Genomic DNA, 17,610 nt, shown 5'->3' on the forward strand with positions numbered 1-17,610 from the left:
TAGATGAATGTTTTGGTGCTTATTTTTAATTTAACCTTAAGATTGTGAATGATAGAACACATTGCACAACACAAGGCAATAATTTTTTTTATCTTAATTTAACCTTAAAGATTATGAATGATAAATTCTGAGGATTTGTCAGGATTTAATATCAAGACTGATTTTTGTTTTGTTTCAGCTTGTTGGCATAAGCTCGGTCCTTGTAGCATCCAAATATGAGGAGATATGGGCACCAGAGGTTATATTCCTTTTTTATGGTTCATTGATTGTGTCAATTATGTATAAATTTTATAGATAAGGAACTGCTTATAATTATTTGCTTCAGAAGACTACAAAGTTATAAGTTACATATATGCATTACAAGTGATTCAAAACTCACGTAGTTACTTTAAATTACTAACTTGTCTTTGTGTGTGTGTTTTGTTGCAGTAACATGATAAGAAAGTGAGGAGTTTAGGAGTGTGTGCAATGCAAGATTAGGGACAGAGTTCAAACTTAGCAAGATTATAGGTAATTTGGGTCAATCTCCATTTCTAATAGATTATCAGTTTCAGATTATGATGATCAATCTATGTCTCTGGATAATATCTTAATTACAGAAGATTATTAGGATAAAAGTTATTTTTATATGAAGGGTAGTTATATTTTTTATGAGCAATTCATGTCTTTGGTAATTAAGATTATTAGGATAATGACTTAATTAAGATGAGGTTAGTTTTGACTTATACTTATTACTTCTTAGTTGATCAATGCTTATGGGGAAACATGTGGCAATGGTTGATTTGAAGATGGTGGAGTTGGTGAAGCTTTCAAAGGGGTTGGTTGGTTTGGAGAATTGTTATGAAAACTTGTGATTGTGCTAGACTTGATACTTTTAAACGGGTTTTAGATGTTAATACACTGTGTTGATTTTTTGTTGGATGATCACTAAATCCAATTGAATATTGTACATCTTTAATGTTTGCTTTTGGTTAAGTTTGTTCAATAATGAGTAATATTGATACTTTGAAATTGTTCTCTAGTTGTGTTCTTATTTTATTCACCAATGTTTAATCTTCAACAATTAAGAAACCTTCAAAATGTGTTTTATGTGAATAGTTGATTATATTTTAACCCAATCAGTTTTGATTAGAAAGGTTTTTTTTAATTATTAAAAAAATGAAAAAGCTTGGATATGGCTGTGAAATTGCTAGGAAATTTTAGCTAGAGATTTATTGCAAATTTGTTGCGACAATTCCTAGCAATTTTGTTAGGAAACATAAACTTTAGAACACTATATAACTGCGCATTGGTTGGGAATTAACTTGGATTTACTTTATCTTAGTTGCAGATTAGCTAGGAATATTTTGGGTAGATAATTTGCCGCCCAATCCATGCTACGATCGTCATGGCAACTAATTCCAAACAAATCTGTAGCTAACTCACGTAGTTACTTTAAATTACTAACTTGTCTTTGTGTGTGTGTTTTGTTGCAATAACATGATAAGAAAGTGAGGAGTTTAGGAGTGTGTGCAATGCAAGATTAGGGACAGAGTTCAAACTTAGCAAGATTATAGGTAATTTGGGTCAATCTCCCTTTCTAATAGATTATCAGTTTCAGATTATGATGATCAATCTATGTCTCTGGATAATATCTTAATTACAGAAGATTATTAGGATAAAAGTTATTTTTATATGAAGGGTAGTTATATTTTTTATGAGCAATTCATGTCTTTGGTAATTAAGATTATTAGGATAATGACTTAATTAAGATGAGGTTAGTTCTGACTTATACTTATTACTTCTTAGTTGATCAATGCTTATGGGGAAACATGTGGCAATGGTTGATTTGAAGATGGTGGAGTTGGTGAAGCTTTCAAAGGGGTTGGTTGGTTTGGAGAATTGTTATGAAAACTTGTGATTGTGCTAGACTTGATACTTTTAAACGGGTTTTAGATGTTAATACACTGTGTTGATATTTTGTTGGATGATCACTAAATCCAATTGAATATTGTACATCTTTAATGTTTGCTTTTGGTTAAGTTTGTTCAATAATGAGTAATATTGATACTATGAAATTGTTCTCTAGTTGTGTTCTTATTTTATTCACCAATGTTTAATCTTCAACAATTAAGAAACCTTCAAAATGTGTTTTATGTGAATAGTTGATTATATTTTAACCCAATCAGTTTTGATTAGAAAGGTTTTTTTTAATTATTAAAAAAATGAAAAAGCTTGGATATGGCTGTGAAATTGCTAGGAAATTTTAGCTAGAGATTTATTGCAAATTTGTTGCGACAATTCCTAGCAATTTTGTTAGGAAACATAAACTTTAGAACACTATATAACTGCGCATTGGTTGGGAATTAACTTGGATTTACTTTATCTTAGTTGCAGATTAGCTAGGAATATTTTGGGTAGATAATTTGCCGCCCAATCCATGCTACGATCGTCATGGCAACTAATTCCAAACAAATCTGTAGCTAACTCACGTAGTTACTTTAAATTACTAACTTGTCTTTGTGTGTGTGTTTTGTTGCAATAACATGATAAGAAAGTGAGGAGTTTAGGAGTGTGTGCAATGCAAGAATAGGGACAGAGTTCAAACTTAGCAAGATTATAGGTAATTTGGGTCAATCTCCCTTTCTAATAGATTATCAGTTTCAGATTATGATGATCAATCTATGTCTCTGGATAATATCTTAATTACAGAAGATTATTAGGATAAAAGTTATTTTTATATGAAGGGTAGTTATATTTTTTATGAGCAATTCATGTCTTTGGTAATTAAGATTATTAGGATAATGACTTAATTAAGATGAGGTTAGTTCTGACTTATACTTATTACTTCTTAGTTGATCAATGCTTATGGGGAAACATGTGGCAATGGTTGATTTGAAGATGGTGGAGTTGGTGAAGCTTTCAAAGGGGTTGGTTGGTTTGGAGAATTGTTATGAAAACTTGTGATTGTGCTAGACTTGATACTTTTAAACGGGTTTTAGATGTTAATACACTGTGTTGATATTTTGTTGGATGATCACTAAATCCAATTGAATATTGTACATCTTTAATGTTTGCTTTTGGTTAAGTTTGTTCAATAATGAGTAATATTGATACTATGAAATTGTTTTAGTTGTGTTCTTATTTTATTCACCAATGTTTAATCTTCAACAATTAAGAAACCTTCAAAATGTGTTTTATGTGAATAGTTGATTATATTTTAACCCAATCAGTTTTGATTAGAAAGGTTTTTTTTAATTATTAAAAAAATGAAAAAGCTTGGATATGGCTGTGAAATTGCTAGGAAATTTTAGCTAGAGATTTATTGCAAATTTGTTGCGACAATTCCTAGCAATTTTGTTAGGAAACATAAACTTTAGAACACTATATAACTGCGCATTGGTTGGGAATTAACTTGGATTTACTTTATCTTAGTTGCAGATTAGCTAGGAATATTTTGGGTAGATAATTTGCCGCCCAATCCATGCTACGATCGTCATGGCAACTAATTCCAAACAAATCTGTAGCTAACTCACGTAGTTACTTTAAATTACTAACTTGTCTTTGTGTGTGTGTTTTATTGCAATAACATGATAAGAAAGTGAGGAGTTTAGGAGTGTGTGCAATGCAAGATTAGGGACAGAGTTCAAACTTAGCAAGATAATAGGTATTTTGGGTCAATCTCCCTTTCTAATAGATTATCAGTTTCAGATTATGATGATCAATCTATGTCTCTGGATAATATCTTAATTACAGAAGATTATTAGGATAAAAGTTATTTTTATATGAAGGGTAGTTATATTTTTTATGAGCAATTCATGTCTTTGGTAATTAAGATTATTAGGATAATGACTTAATTAAGATGAGGTTAGTTCTGACTTATACTTATTACTTCTTAGTTGATCAATGCTTATGGGGAAACATGTGGCAATGGTTGATTTGAAGATGGTGGAGTTGGTGAATCTTTCAAAGGGGTTGGTTGGTTTGGAGAATTGTTATGAAAACTTGTGATTGTGCTAGACTTGATACTTTTAAACGGGTTTTAGATGTTAATACACTGTGTTGATATTTTGTTGGATGATCACTAAATCCAATTGAATATTGTACATCTTTAATGTTTGCTTTTGGTTAAGTTTGTTCAATAATGAGTAATATTGATACTATGAAATTGTTCTCTAGTTGTGTTCTTATTTTATTCACCAATGTTTAATCTTCAACAATTAAGAAACCTTCAAAATGTGTTTTATGTGAATAGTTGATTATATTTTAACCCAATCAGTTTTGATTAGAAAGGTTTTTTTTAATTATTAAAAAAATGAAAAAGCTTGGATATGGCTGTGAAATTGCTAGGAAATTTTAGCTAGAGATTTATTGCAAATTTGTTGCGACAATTCCTAGCAATTTTGTTAGGAAACATAAACTTTAGAACACTATATAACTGCGCATTGGTTGGGGATTAACTTGGATTTACTTTATCTTAGTTGCAGATTAGCTAGCAATATTTTGGGTAGACAATTTGCCGCCCAATCCATGCTACGATCGTCATGGCAACTAATTCCCAACAAATCTGTAGCTAACTCTGTTTTGCTACCAATTAGCTACGAATTAGCTACAATTAGTTTCGTAGCTAAAGGCGAATTTTCTTGTAGTGTTCTTTAAATAATTAATGTTAATTAATTTTGAAACAATTATGTAAAAAGAGAAAAAGAAAAATGAAGCATGCCATGCCACCATACCAGTTTAACTACAATTAGTGAAAGCAACCATATGCGCACATTTATTAAAAGATCAATATCCTTTTCTTTTTCTGCCAAAACGGTCTTATTTAGTTATAAAGTCTCTCAACATATACATTTTTTTTTGGAGAATGTTAACAAGACCCTTTTTTTTTTATAATGTCTCTCAACATATAGATACAAATATTAATTAATGATAACTGAAGTTACTCTATGACTTATATAGTATCTTTCTCTGCCAGCATCCATGTGGTTTGTCCTATTAGAACTACCTATATAGTATCTTTCACTGCTTTATTCGTACTGGTTGTATTTCTGTTATGCATGTGAGTATTTAATTATATGTCAAAAGTTTTCATGATTCATGAAATTAGTCTTGTTAACCATTGAGTTGATCTACTGGATGAAACAATTGATGTTTGAAAGATTTTTACTTGTAGATTATGAACAAATTTTATATAAGATGTATATTAAATGAGTTCAGGGCAGGCGAACTGTGACGGAATACACAACTGATTTTCTCCGTTATGCTGATCGTAATGAACTAAGACTACTAGAGGACCAGAAGGTTGCTCGATATATTATTGGCTTAAGGAGATCCTTGAATGAGAAGATGGGGTTATTGATTGCATGGACCATAGATGAAGTATACAATCTAGCTTTGGAGGCAGAATTGATGGAGCAATCCCATCAAAATTTCCCATCTTTTAGAAGTTATTCGTCCCAAAATTACTCTAATGACAAGGAACAGAGTGCAACAACCAGCAGTCCTAACTTCGGAAATAAAGAGATTAGCAGCTCTAACGATGTGCAACAGTGTACCGTCAACTCCAAGGTGGAATGTGCTCTCTCAATAGAAGCTTATGCATCTAGAATTGATGTAGTTTCTTTGTCTATCGAAACCCTAGATGAATATCAACCATCTCTTCCAGATAAGCTCAATAATCATGCTGATCACTCCAAACCAAAAGAAGTTAAAGTATTAGCTAATAAAGATACTTTGGTTGTAGTTGACAAATCTAAAGATGAGAAGAAAGAGATCGATCAGCAAGATGATTCAGAGAAAGAGGATGTTGATGAAGGTGGAGATGAAATTGAAAAAAAAACAAAGGGTAAGTTTTGTTAAGTTACTTACAGAACCTCATGAAAAGGCATACACCCTTAGTTGGAGAGAAAAGAAGCTTGATGACATTGTTTAAGAAGCTGTCAGAGCTAAGTTAGAGGCTACTCGGCAAAAGAAGAAAGCAAATGCTGATAAACGCAGGAGATATAAATATATGGTAGCTATCCCGAATTCCATGAATATATTTGATAGTTTCAACATTGTTGACAATCATGAGTATGAAGAAGACGAGACCTTTTATCAAGATGAGAACTCGGGGTCGAGTTCTTTAGAGGTGGAGGAGAATGTGAAGACATCAGAAGCACTTATTTATGGTCCATCTATGCGGACATCAGGAAGTTCTACACAAAGTTTTGTATTCGACCCTGGCATTCATGTTCACGAGTTCCGGACAGAGGCATCTCTTTATTAATTACAATAGAACTCGAGGTCGAGTTCTTCATAAGAGGAGGAGTCTGATGCAGGAGCGATTCAAGAGTTTATTTTATTTTATTATTTGTTTTTCAAAATTATTAGATTTAAGTTAGAATTATAATAAAAATATATCTTTTAGGTTTATATTTAAGTTAGAATAAAAAAATAATAATATCTTTTAGATTTAGATTTAAGTTAGAACAAAAAAAAAATATATATTATGTTTTATTTTAAAACAGATATGCTTCTTTTTTTTTAGGTTTAGTTTACTATATAAACACCTATTGTAGCCATGAGCCAGATCACTTTTCAATAATAATATTTCAGAGTTTTCTCTCTATTTGGTGGATTCCAAATTTACACTCTGGTGGATTCCAGTTTTAATTCAAGAGTTTAGCACTTGCTATTCTCTTCCTGGTGGACTCCAGGAAACTTATCTATTAGGATTAGCGCTTGCTTTTCCTTCATCAGCTTCCGACTGCGTCAGTTTCCCTCCTACCTGTTGGAGAATTTCCAAAATATATTTGAAAGGTTGCAATGATTAATTTGAAATTCAAATTTGAATTTTGAAAACCTTTCAAGGGTTGTGTCCCTCCACCATTTGGCATAAGTTTCTCTATAAATAGAGACACTTAGGAGGCATAATAATAATAATAATAATGAGAAAATCATGAGTTTCTTGAATCAGAATTTGGGCCTAAATTATCTAAATCATTTCTTCATTTCTCTAGTGCACGAGAGGAATCGAAAGAACTTTATTCTGTAAACTATCATTGATCGATATGCTTGATGTGTGTATGCAATCCATGTCAAGGTTTCCAAAGTATCCTGAAGGGGATTCGCCGGTTAACCCATTTGCATTCGGTTTACATAAACTGGTGGGGGCGAATCGAACCTAAAGCTTAGTGTAATACACACGCTTTGGAATTTATGTGCAATGTTCGTCATGTTCTTCATCAACTTCTTTTGTTCAAGAATTTGCAGCGGACCCCCAACAAATGTTCTAACAATCTTTAGGTTCGATTTATAATTTATTTGTGATGATTCAGTGACTGCAAATTTTGAAGATGATTATGCAATTGGTATCGGCTTCAAGAGATAAGTACCAATATCGCTTCTTTTAATTGATATAGATTAAAAATCCATGCAATTTGATATCAAAAATATAGTTATGAATTTTGAGATACATAAATTCATGTGTTTTGGATACTGGTTAAAGTGCTGCTATTTATACGTAATGGCCTTGTTGATACAGTGGTTATGCGTTTCATGTTTTAAGTATCTAATGGTACATATATTTTGAATTTGTTTTTAAAAGATATGTACAGGATACAAAAAGGTGGTTATTTACAAATTAAACTGACATTAATATTTTGAATTTCGAAATTTAGTTTTATGTCTTGGAAACAATTTGCATGTATGTAATAATGCATTGTGATATATCACATCAGACAATAAAATGTATGTGCGAATGGAAGTTTCTTTCAATATGAATATATTACAGTTTTTACTAGTATTATTTCTAATCAAATTTGATATGACTTTTGTGTTAAAAAATTGTTTTCAAATGACGATTATGATGAGGGAGAGAATCGTTACTTTATGCAAGAAAGCAGTGTGTGGTCGATATGAAGAAAAATCACATTGGTTCATAAAAGGTTATTACATCAATTTTGGTGTTGGTTTGTATCATTGAAGAATAAATGAACACACATATACATATGAATATGGTGAAAGGTACACACTTAAATTGTCTCAATATTTGATATGCATGATATTGAAACTATTCAAGTATGTGAACTCTGACAAGTATGAATAAGTTTGATTATGAGATAAGTTTTTATGATATCTTATTTGTATATAAAAGTAGTGTATATGACTTGTCATGAATATGAAAATGCATATTTTTGTGTGATATTAGTATTTTGTGCAAGAAGTTTTTAAATTTAGAATTGTCATGATCTCATATTATATGTGCATGATAATATGAAAGTTATTGTTGATTTCTTGCTTATTGATATTAAAAATGATTTGAGTATGTTTTGAATTATTGTAAGTTGGTAATTGTTTATGGAGAAAATTATGCTATTGGAAATGTTAATGATTTCAAATCATTGTTTGTTTTTCTAATATGATGATTATTTGAATTTACCATAGAACATATGATACATGAAACTTGCTTTTGAGATTTAGAATTTATGATACATGTATTAGTTATGTATAACTAATATGAAAAGGTTCTTACGATAAAATTGAAATGAATTCTAAAGTATTATTTTAAGTTCATGTGAGGTATATGACTTACATATGTGACTCATCTTATTAAATAAAAGTTGGTCATGGCAAATCTTTATGATCATTTTTGTTTGTGCTACACATCTATAATGCATTGAATGTATGGTATCTTGTTGGATACATTCAAGTGGAATTGAAATTTCAAATTGAAATGATTATTATATATGTAATAGCAAAGGGAGAATGACATAAAGATTGTGCATATGACACAATATAATCAAATGACAAAAGTGTCATGGCTTTGTGATAGTGGGTTAAAACTATCAAAAATGTATAAGGAATATTCAAAGTTTGTAAAATGCATAGCTATGTGGTTGATTGAATATTCAAAATTATAAAGTTGAAAAATCTTGCAATTCTTTGACGAAGGAATTGACAAGGACATGATGTTTTCGGATATGATGGTTAAGTCATTGAAGACATCATTTGGGATGTGGTACAAGCCCATATCTAATTGATCACCAATGGTGGAAACTCAACTCACACTTGAATAAAATCAAGTCTTGAGTTCAATGGTGAAAGTACACTATTAGAGTGATTGAAGTACTTGACAATAATTATTACATCCCAAGGAGTAAAAGTACTTGGACCATAAGAACAAAGTGGTAGGATGAGGTTTTCCTCTTAATAGACATATAGCATATATTTGCTTGTGATACCAAAAAAAAAGCATATATTTGCTTGAATGCATAATTATGGGTGCATTTATGATATAGTCTACCTATATGAGAATGAAGTGGGGCCGCTTCATAGAGTTCAAGGGCTTGACTCTTAAATTCTCATGAAAAGGATATGAGACACAACGCCTTAACAAATGTGTCATATTTATAATTCGATCAATGGTACCGAGATTTCATGTGTGAGTTATGCACACTTGTTCTGATGAATAGTTGGTTCAAAGCTTGTCTACCAATCTATTCGGGGATGAGTGGAAACTTAACTTACTAAGTAATGGTTCAAATCGTGAGATACCTTTATCTGAAACCATGAGATTTCCGGAATAATGGATTTAGATATATTTTGAAAATGGTGGGGGATTGTTGGAGAATTTCCAAAATATATTTGAAAGGTTGCAATGATTAATTTGAAATTCAAGTTTGAATTTTGAAAACCTTTCAAGGGTTGTGTCCCTCCACCATTTGGCATAAGTTTCTCTATAAATAGAGACACTTAGGAGGCATAATAATAATAATAATGAGAAAATCATGAGTTTCTTGAATCAGAATTTCTGCCTAAATTATCTAAATCATTTCTTCATTTCTCTAGTGCACGAGAGGAATCGAAAGAACTTTATTCTGTAAACTATCATTGATCGATATGCTTGATGTGTGTATGCAATCCATGTCAAGGTTTCCAAAGTATCCTGAAGGGGATTCGCCGGTTAACCCATTTGCATTCGGTTTACATAAACTGGTGGGGGCGAATCGAACCTAAAGCTTAGTGTAATACACACGCTTTGGAATTTATGTGCAATGTTCGTCATGTTCTTCATCAACTTCTTTTGTTCAAGAATTTGGAGCGGACCCCCAACAAATGTTCTAACACTACCCATCCATATACCATAACATCCGCTGGTCGAAGTGTCGATCACGTAAGTCTATTATCAATAGGTCATATTCTCTATATGTCAAATTTTCTCAAATGGGAATAAATTGAGGGAAGTAGATGGGGCAAAGTCTAATTTATTTTAGTGACCATCAAATGAAGATGGAAGCAAAAACAAGAATTTAGATTTATCAAAACCGTAACGAAGTAAAATTATGTTTGGTATCACGGTGAGAGTGTCACGATCAAAGTGATCCATACATGCACTACTAGCCATAAATGATTCAGCTTATATTTGGGAGTTGTGGTTTTATGCTGTTACTCATTGTGCATCCATACAAATTTTTCGGTTTTGTCAGTTGTACCCTTTCTTCTTTCCAATTGATCTGTCGGTGTGTGTTCATACTAAAGTAATTGAAGTTGTTCTTAGCTTCAATTGTTATTGTGCCGACACTATATAGAGTAATTGAAGTTGTTAAACAATTTAAACACATCTTGGGAAAGGTTTTTGCCTACGACATTTTATCTATTGATTGAGTCAACTTTATGCTAAGACTAAGAGCATAGTGATTTTGTTTGTTTGCAAGAGGTAAATAGTGATTTAGTGGTTTAAAGTAGGTTATTTAATCTTTACGCATCTTTTTGTTAATTATGTTTTTGTTCTTTAAGGTTCGTTTGGTGCGCAGGATAAAAAGGCGGGATATGATAAAATTATTGTATCCTATTTAAATATTTTGTTTGGTGCACCAACATGATATGATAAATTAAATATATTGTTAATCCTATCTCATTGACTCTTTGTTATTTTAATCCTTGTTTTAAACTGGATTACCAACCTGATAACATAATTATCCAACACACTATTCATTCTTATCTCTCCACAATTATATGAAATTAGTTAATTATGAGTATTTTTAATTAATGTCAATTAATCAATAAAAAAAAAGTAAATTAAATATATGCTTTTTTTAAGGGTTAAATATGTTCAGTCCCTATAAATATACCATATTTTAGTTTTAGTCCCTCTAAAATTTTTCTTCGACTTTTTAGTCCCTATACAATTTTTCATCTTCACTTTTGGTCTCTCCCTCTAAACTCACATGTAAAATTCATATTTTTGAGTAAAATTTTGCAGAAAAATTTACAAAATTATAATAATCTGTCCCTAAAAAAAATTAGAATTTTTTAAGAAAACAGGAATCAAAATAAATTATATATTTTTTGTGGTTTAAAATTCATATTTAATTCATGTTTTGTTAAAAAATTTCAATTTTTTTGGGAGAGGTTTTCATAATATTTTACACAATTTTGCACAATTTCATTAAAAAAAATACAGAGGCTACAGATGAGTTGAATTAAAAATTGAGATTAAAAGTGGTGATTGAAAATTTTATAGAGGGATTAAAAGTAAAATTTGGTATATTTATAGGGACTAAAAACATATTTAACCTTTTTTTAACAACACATATAATATATATCTTATCATGTCAATATGAATAGTGCATCAAACACGTGATAGGAAAAAATAATGCTATCTTTTTCTTTATCATGTAAGTGTACACCAAACACATGACAATATAATATTTATCATGTCCTTATTTGATTATATCTTTATTCATTTTCTTATCATATCTTGTCTTTATTATATCCGGCGCACCAAACAGACCCTAATTGTGTTTAGGTTTGATTATCTCTTGTATTCTATTTAATTTGATATTATTTTGTTTGTCAATGAAAATTTAATTGAATTATCTCATGTATCAACAATGAATTAATATAAGTAATAAGAGTTTTGGCTCCTATCAATATGTGGTTAGAGATTCGATTTTTTACTCGTGCATAAAAAATATTCAATTGGGACATGAAACTCAACTACATGTGCCTTTCAGATTATCCAATGGAGATTAATTATCGGCGGTGAAATTTTCATATATACATCATGGTAACAAAAAAAAAATTAAATTGAATGACCATATGGATAAATCATGATATTCTCGCATTTAATAATTACTTCCTCCGTCCCAAAATAAGTGTCAGAGTTGATCAGTTTACGTTAGCCAAAGCATCACTTTGATCGTTAATATATTTAATTATCTATCTTTAAAAATTATAAAAATTATATACCTTAAAAATATTCATCGAGCCAAATCAAACAACATCTTAAATGTTAATATTTACATTTATATATTAGTAAAAAAATACGGTCGAAGTAGATTAAATGAATAGTACAAAATGATCAATTGTGACACTTATTTTGGAACGGATGGAGTATAAACTAATTTGATGATATGATAGTTTAATTACGCATAAAAGTGTTATCACCAAATTTGTTTATTTTTTTTTTCAAACTAACTTTGTCACTGTTTGTTCTTTGTAATAAAAAAACAATCATTGTCAAAAAAGAATATATTTTTTCTTGTAAAAAAAATCGAAATTTTTCTTTATCTATCTCGAAAACGTATAAAAGATTTAAAAATAAATAATAAAGATTTATCTTGAATGAACTAAAGCGGCACAACACATCAGCATACCTAAGAGATATTTTAGTTGAAGTAAACATCAATTGAATTTTTTTATAATATGAGGTATTAAAGAAAAAGGATCATCTAATTACTAACTAATTTTTTTAGAACACCGGTTCTTGAAGTTATTGAAGATAACGAAAATGGCAGAGAAAGATTGAAGAAGAAGAAGCATGTTGAAAGCTTCAAAACTAATTTTATTCATTGATTAAGCAAAAGTAGTTACAAGCACCTTTATATAGGTGAAGATAGTTCTAACAAACTCTAACAAACTACTAACAATCTTCTAACAAACTATATGCTATGCTATTCTACATAAGCTGTACACTAAGCTAAGGTACACAATCACTTGAGGAGATGACTTGTGTAGCAAGCAACGGGTACACAATCACTCAAGAAGCTGACTTGTGTAGCAAGCAACATAGAACTGTAATACCCTCCCTCAAACTAAACATGGTAAATGTCAATCATGTTGAGCTTGGAAATGAAGGAATGAAACGATTTGGGCGGAAGAGGCTTGGTAAAGAAATCTGCAAGTTGAGATTTGGTGTGAATTGGAAGCAATTTGAAAACATCCTGCTGCAATTTTTCTCTAACAAAGTGACAGTCAATCTCAAGATGTTTGGTGCGCTCATGAAAGACCGGATTGGCTGCAATGTGAAGTGCACTCTGGTTGTCACAATACAGCACAGGAGGCTTGACACAGGACACTCTTAAATCCTTGAGCAAGTAAGCAAGCCATTGAAGCTCACAAGCAGCAAAGGACAAGGCACGATATTCTGCTTCTGAGGAGCTGCGAGCAATAGTGTGTTGCTTCTTGGCACGCCATGAAATCAAGGAGGAGCCAAGAAAGAAACAATAACCTGAGGTGGAACGTCGTGTGTCAAGGCAACCGGCCCAGTCGGCATCAGTAAAGCCAAGCAATTGCAATTTTGAAGACCTGCTAAAGAACAATCCTCGACCAGGTGAGCCTTTGAGGTATTTAATCACTCTGCAAGCTGTATCATAGTGAACTTGTGTAGGTGAAGTCAGAAATTGGCTAAGTTGCTGAGTGACAAAAGCAATGTCTGGCCTTGTTGTAGTCAGATACAGCAATTTCCCAACCAATCTTCTATAACTAGCAATATCTGCATATGGTGGAGATGTATCTTGATGCAGCTTGACAGAAGGATCAAGTGGTGTCTTTGTAGGCTTAGCTCCAAGCAAGCCAGTGTCTTGTAGCAAATCAAGGCAATACTTTCGTTGACAAAGAGTGATACCTTGATTGGAATGTGCTACTTCAATGCCAAGGAAATACTTCAACTGGCCAAGGTCCTTAATTTTGATTAGATCATCCAATAACTGTTTTATGTGGGTGAATTCATCAAGTGAATCACCAGCCAAAATGATATCATCCACATAAACCAAAAGAGCAGTGAAACTAGAATCTTTGGAAAGTGTAAATAATGAATGATCTGAACTAGACTGCACATAACCTTGAGCTAGTAAAACACCAGTAAGTTTCTCATACCACTTCCTGCTGGCCTGTTTTAGACCATATAGGGATTTCAGCAACTTACAAACTTGATTTGGCCTTGAAGTAGTAACACCTTGAGGAATGGACATGTAAACTTCTTCTTGCAACTCTCCATGCAAGAATGCATTATTTACATCCAGCTGATGCAAGTGCCAAGACTGAATGGCAGCTAAAGCTATCAAAGTCCTCACAGTGGTGATCTTAGCAACAGGTGAAAATGTCTCAAAGAAGTCAATACCTTCAACCTGTGTGTATCCTTTAGCTACAAGACGTGCTTTGTACCTCTCTATGGATCCATCTGCCTTATGCTTCACCTTATAAACCCATTTGCTTCCTATAGGCTTTACATTGGGTGGTGCATCAACAATGATCCAGGTTTTGTTCTGTTGTAAGGCATGAAGTTCTGCATTCATTGCTTGAACCCAACAATCTTGCAAACTAGCTTGTTTGTAAGTACTAGGTTCAATGTCATTATTAACAGACAAAACAAATTTGGTATGGGAAGTAGAGAGGTTAGCACAAGAATGAAAGTCTGAAATAGGATAAAGCATACCTTGAGATGACGATTTGGAATGAGCATCAGAGAGATTGCATACATAATCATTCAAGTGACCAGGTTGAGATCTCAATCTTGTAGATTTCCTAATGATAGGGAGAGGTGGAGGAGATGGAGAAGAAGGAGAATCAGGAATATTTGGTGTGGTGTGTATATCAGAGTTAGATGGATGGCTTTGGGTGGTAACAAGAAAGTCATCATCAAAAACAGGAGTAGAAGGAGTGATAGTATTGTCAATGGTATCTGATGCAGGAATGTCATCAGTGGAGGAATGAATAGAATGATAAGTCCATTGGAAAGGTGGAGTATGGTTCTGATAAGGTAAAATGTGTTCATGATATGTTACATTTCTTGAAATAAAAATGGATTTGGTATGAAGATCAAGCAAAACTGCTCCTTTGACACCTGACTTGTGTCCCAAGTAAACTGCTTTTCTAGCTCTACTATCAAATTTGGTTCTATGATTTGAAAGGGTGGAAGCAAAACATAATGAACCAAAAAATTTCAATTCATTTAGATCAGGATCATGATTAAATCTAATGAAATAAGGAGATTTATTGTGTAACAAAGGAGTAGAGACTCTATTTATGATGTAAGTGGCCTGCAAAACTGCATAAGACCAATATTGTTTAGGCAGTTTAGATTGAAAGAGTAAAGCCCTTCCCACATTCAAAATGTGCTGGTGCTTTCTCTCAACACGCCCATTTTGCTGAGGTGTTTCAACACATGAAGTTTGATGTTCAATACCCTTAGAAGCATAAAAGTTTGGCATAAGGAATTCAGGTCCATTATCTGTTCTAACAATTTTAACATGGCAATTGTACTGATTTTCTATCATTGTTAAGAATTGTTGGACAAGAGTAGTAACTTCAGATTTAGCTTTACAAAGAATGATCCAAGTAAATCTACTATGGTCATCAAGTGCAGTAATAAAGTACTTATGTCCATGGACAGAGGGAATAGAAAAGGGACCCCATATATCAAAATGGAAAAGTTCATAGCAATGTTTAGCTTTATTTGAACTAAGAGAGAATTTAGATTTTCTGTGTTTTGCATAATGGCAAATATCACATACAGCATGATCATCAACATTAACAAAAGGAAACTGTTTATGCATTTCTATCAATCTACTGTTGGACAAATGTCCCAATCTAAAATGCCATAAGGCTTCTTTAGGGATAACATGAGAAGTAGTGAGTTGAGAAGAAGCAATGGTTGTGGACTTAGGCTGAACATGGTCTTGATTAAAGTAATACAATCCTCCATTGAGCTTAGCCAAACCAGTCATCTTCAAGTTCTTCTTTTCCTGTATCAAACATTCATTATTATCAAAAGTCACAATAAAATGGTCATCAAGGCAAAGTTTAGGGACTGAGATCAAATTCAAGTTGAACTCAGGAACAAACAAAACATGTGAAATAGTGAAAATGGATGAAAGTTTCACTGAACCAGAATAATTTGCAATGGAAACTTGTCCATTAGGCAATTTAATTGTAACTGGTTGGATGGAGTTGTATGAGCTGAAGTAATCTAAGGAAGAACAAATGTGATCACTTGCACCTGAGTCTACAATCCATCTACCAGGACTAGAACTGTGCAAAGTACATACTAAGTTACTTGCACCTGAAGTAACATGTCCACTAGCAATATTGACTTGAGTGGAGGAAGATCCTTGATTACCAGCATTAGAAGAGGAGCCTTGATTACCAGATTGTGAGCTTTGAAGGAGATGCAATAACTGTGAGCATTGTTCCCTTGTGAAACCAAAATCACTAATACGAGCACCTTGATTGTCACCAACATCTTCCCTTTCTTCTTGAGAAGCATTGTTGGCTGAAGCATTAGATTTTCCAAAATGAGGGGGAAATCCATGTTTTCTATAACAATTCTCAACAATGTGATTGGTTTTACCACAGAAGGAACACTCTTTGTTCTTTGCACCGTAACTGTTCGACCTATTGCCTGAACCAGATGAACTAGCGCCAGCGGAATAACCACGCCCACGGCCTTGTGGCTTTCTGCTGTCACTAGCATTCACAAGCACTTTGGATTCATCACAATGAATTGAATTATAATGCCTCTCTTGTTGAATAACCATAGAAAAGATGCGATTGATCGCAGGTAAGGGATGCATCAACAAGATTTGAGCGCGCACTGAATCGAAATTGTCATTCAAACCAGTTAAAAAACGAATGGATCGAGTAACCTCATGTTGATGCTTAGCATTGCGTACACCAGTATTGCAGATATAACGCATTGGACAAGAGCAAACAGGAGTAGGAAAATACGATTCAAGTTCTTCCCATAGAGACTTGAGAGCAGTAAAAAATTCAGAAACAGAGCGTGAATCTTGTTTCATGCTATAGATTTCACATTGCAATTCTGAAATCCTAATGTAATCGCCTTGTGAAAAACGTTCCTTAAGTTCATTCCAAACATCAATAGCGTTATCAAGAAAAACAATACTTTGCGCAATTGATTCATCAACAGAGTTCATGATCCATGAATGAATCAACATATTGCATCTATTCCAAGCCTTGAAATTAGGTTCAAATTCACCAGGAACTTCAATTGTTCCATCAACAAAATCAAGCTTATTCTTACCTCCAAGAGCGCGCTTCATGGATCGCGCCCAGGCCTGATAATTCGAATGATTAAGAACAGGTTTCACCACCACAGTAGTAGGACCATCGGAAGGATGAACATAGTAAACGTCGCCGGGATTGTTCGACGGATCTTGGACGAGCACGGTGGTTGAACCACCGGCAGTGTTGTTATGACCACCACGAGCCATTTGGAAGCAAAGTGATGCGCAGCAGAGCTCAGAAGAGCTCTGATACCATCTTGAAGTTATTGAAGATAACGAAAATGGCAGAGAAAGATTGAAGAAGAAGAAGAAGCATGTTGAAAGCTTCAAAAGTAAT

Source organism: Trifolium pratense, linkage group LG7 (assembly GCF_020283565.1).
Source record: "Trifolium pratense cultivar HEN17-A07 linkage group LG7, ARS_RC_1.1, whole genome shotgun sequence".
Taxonomy (NCBI): Eukaryota; Viridiplantae; Streptophyta; class Magnoliopsida; order Fabales; family Fabaceae; genus Trifolium; species Trifolium pratense.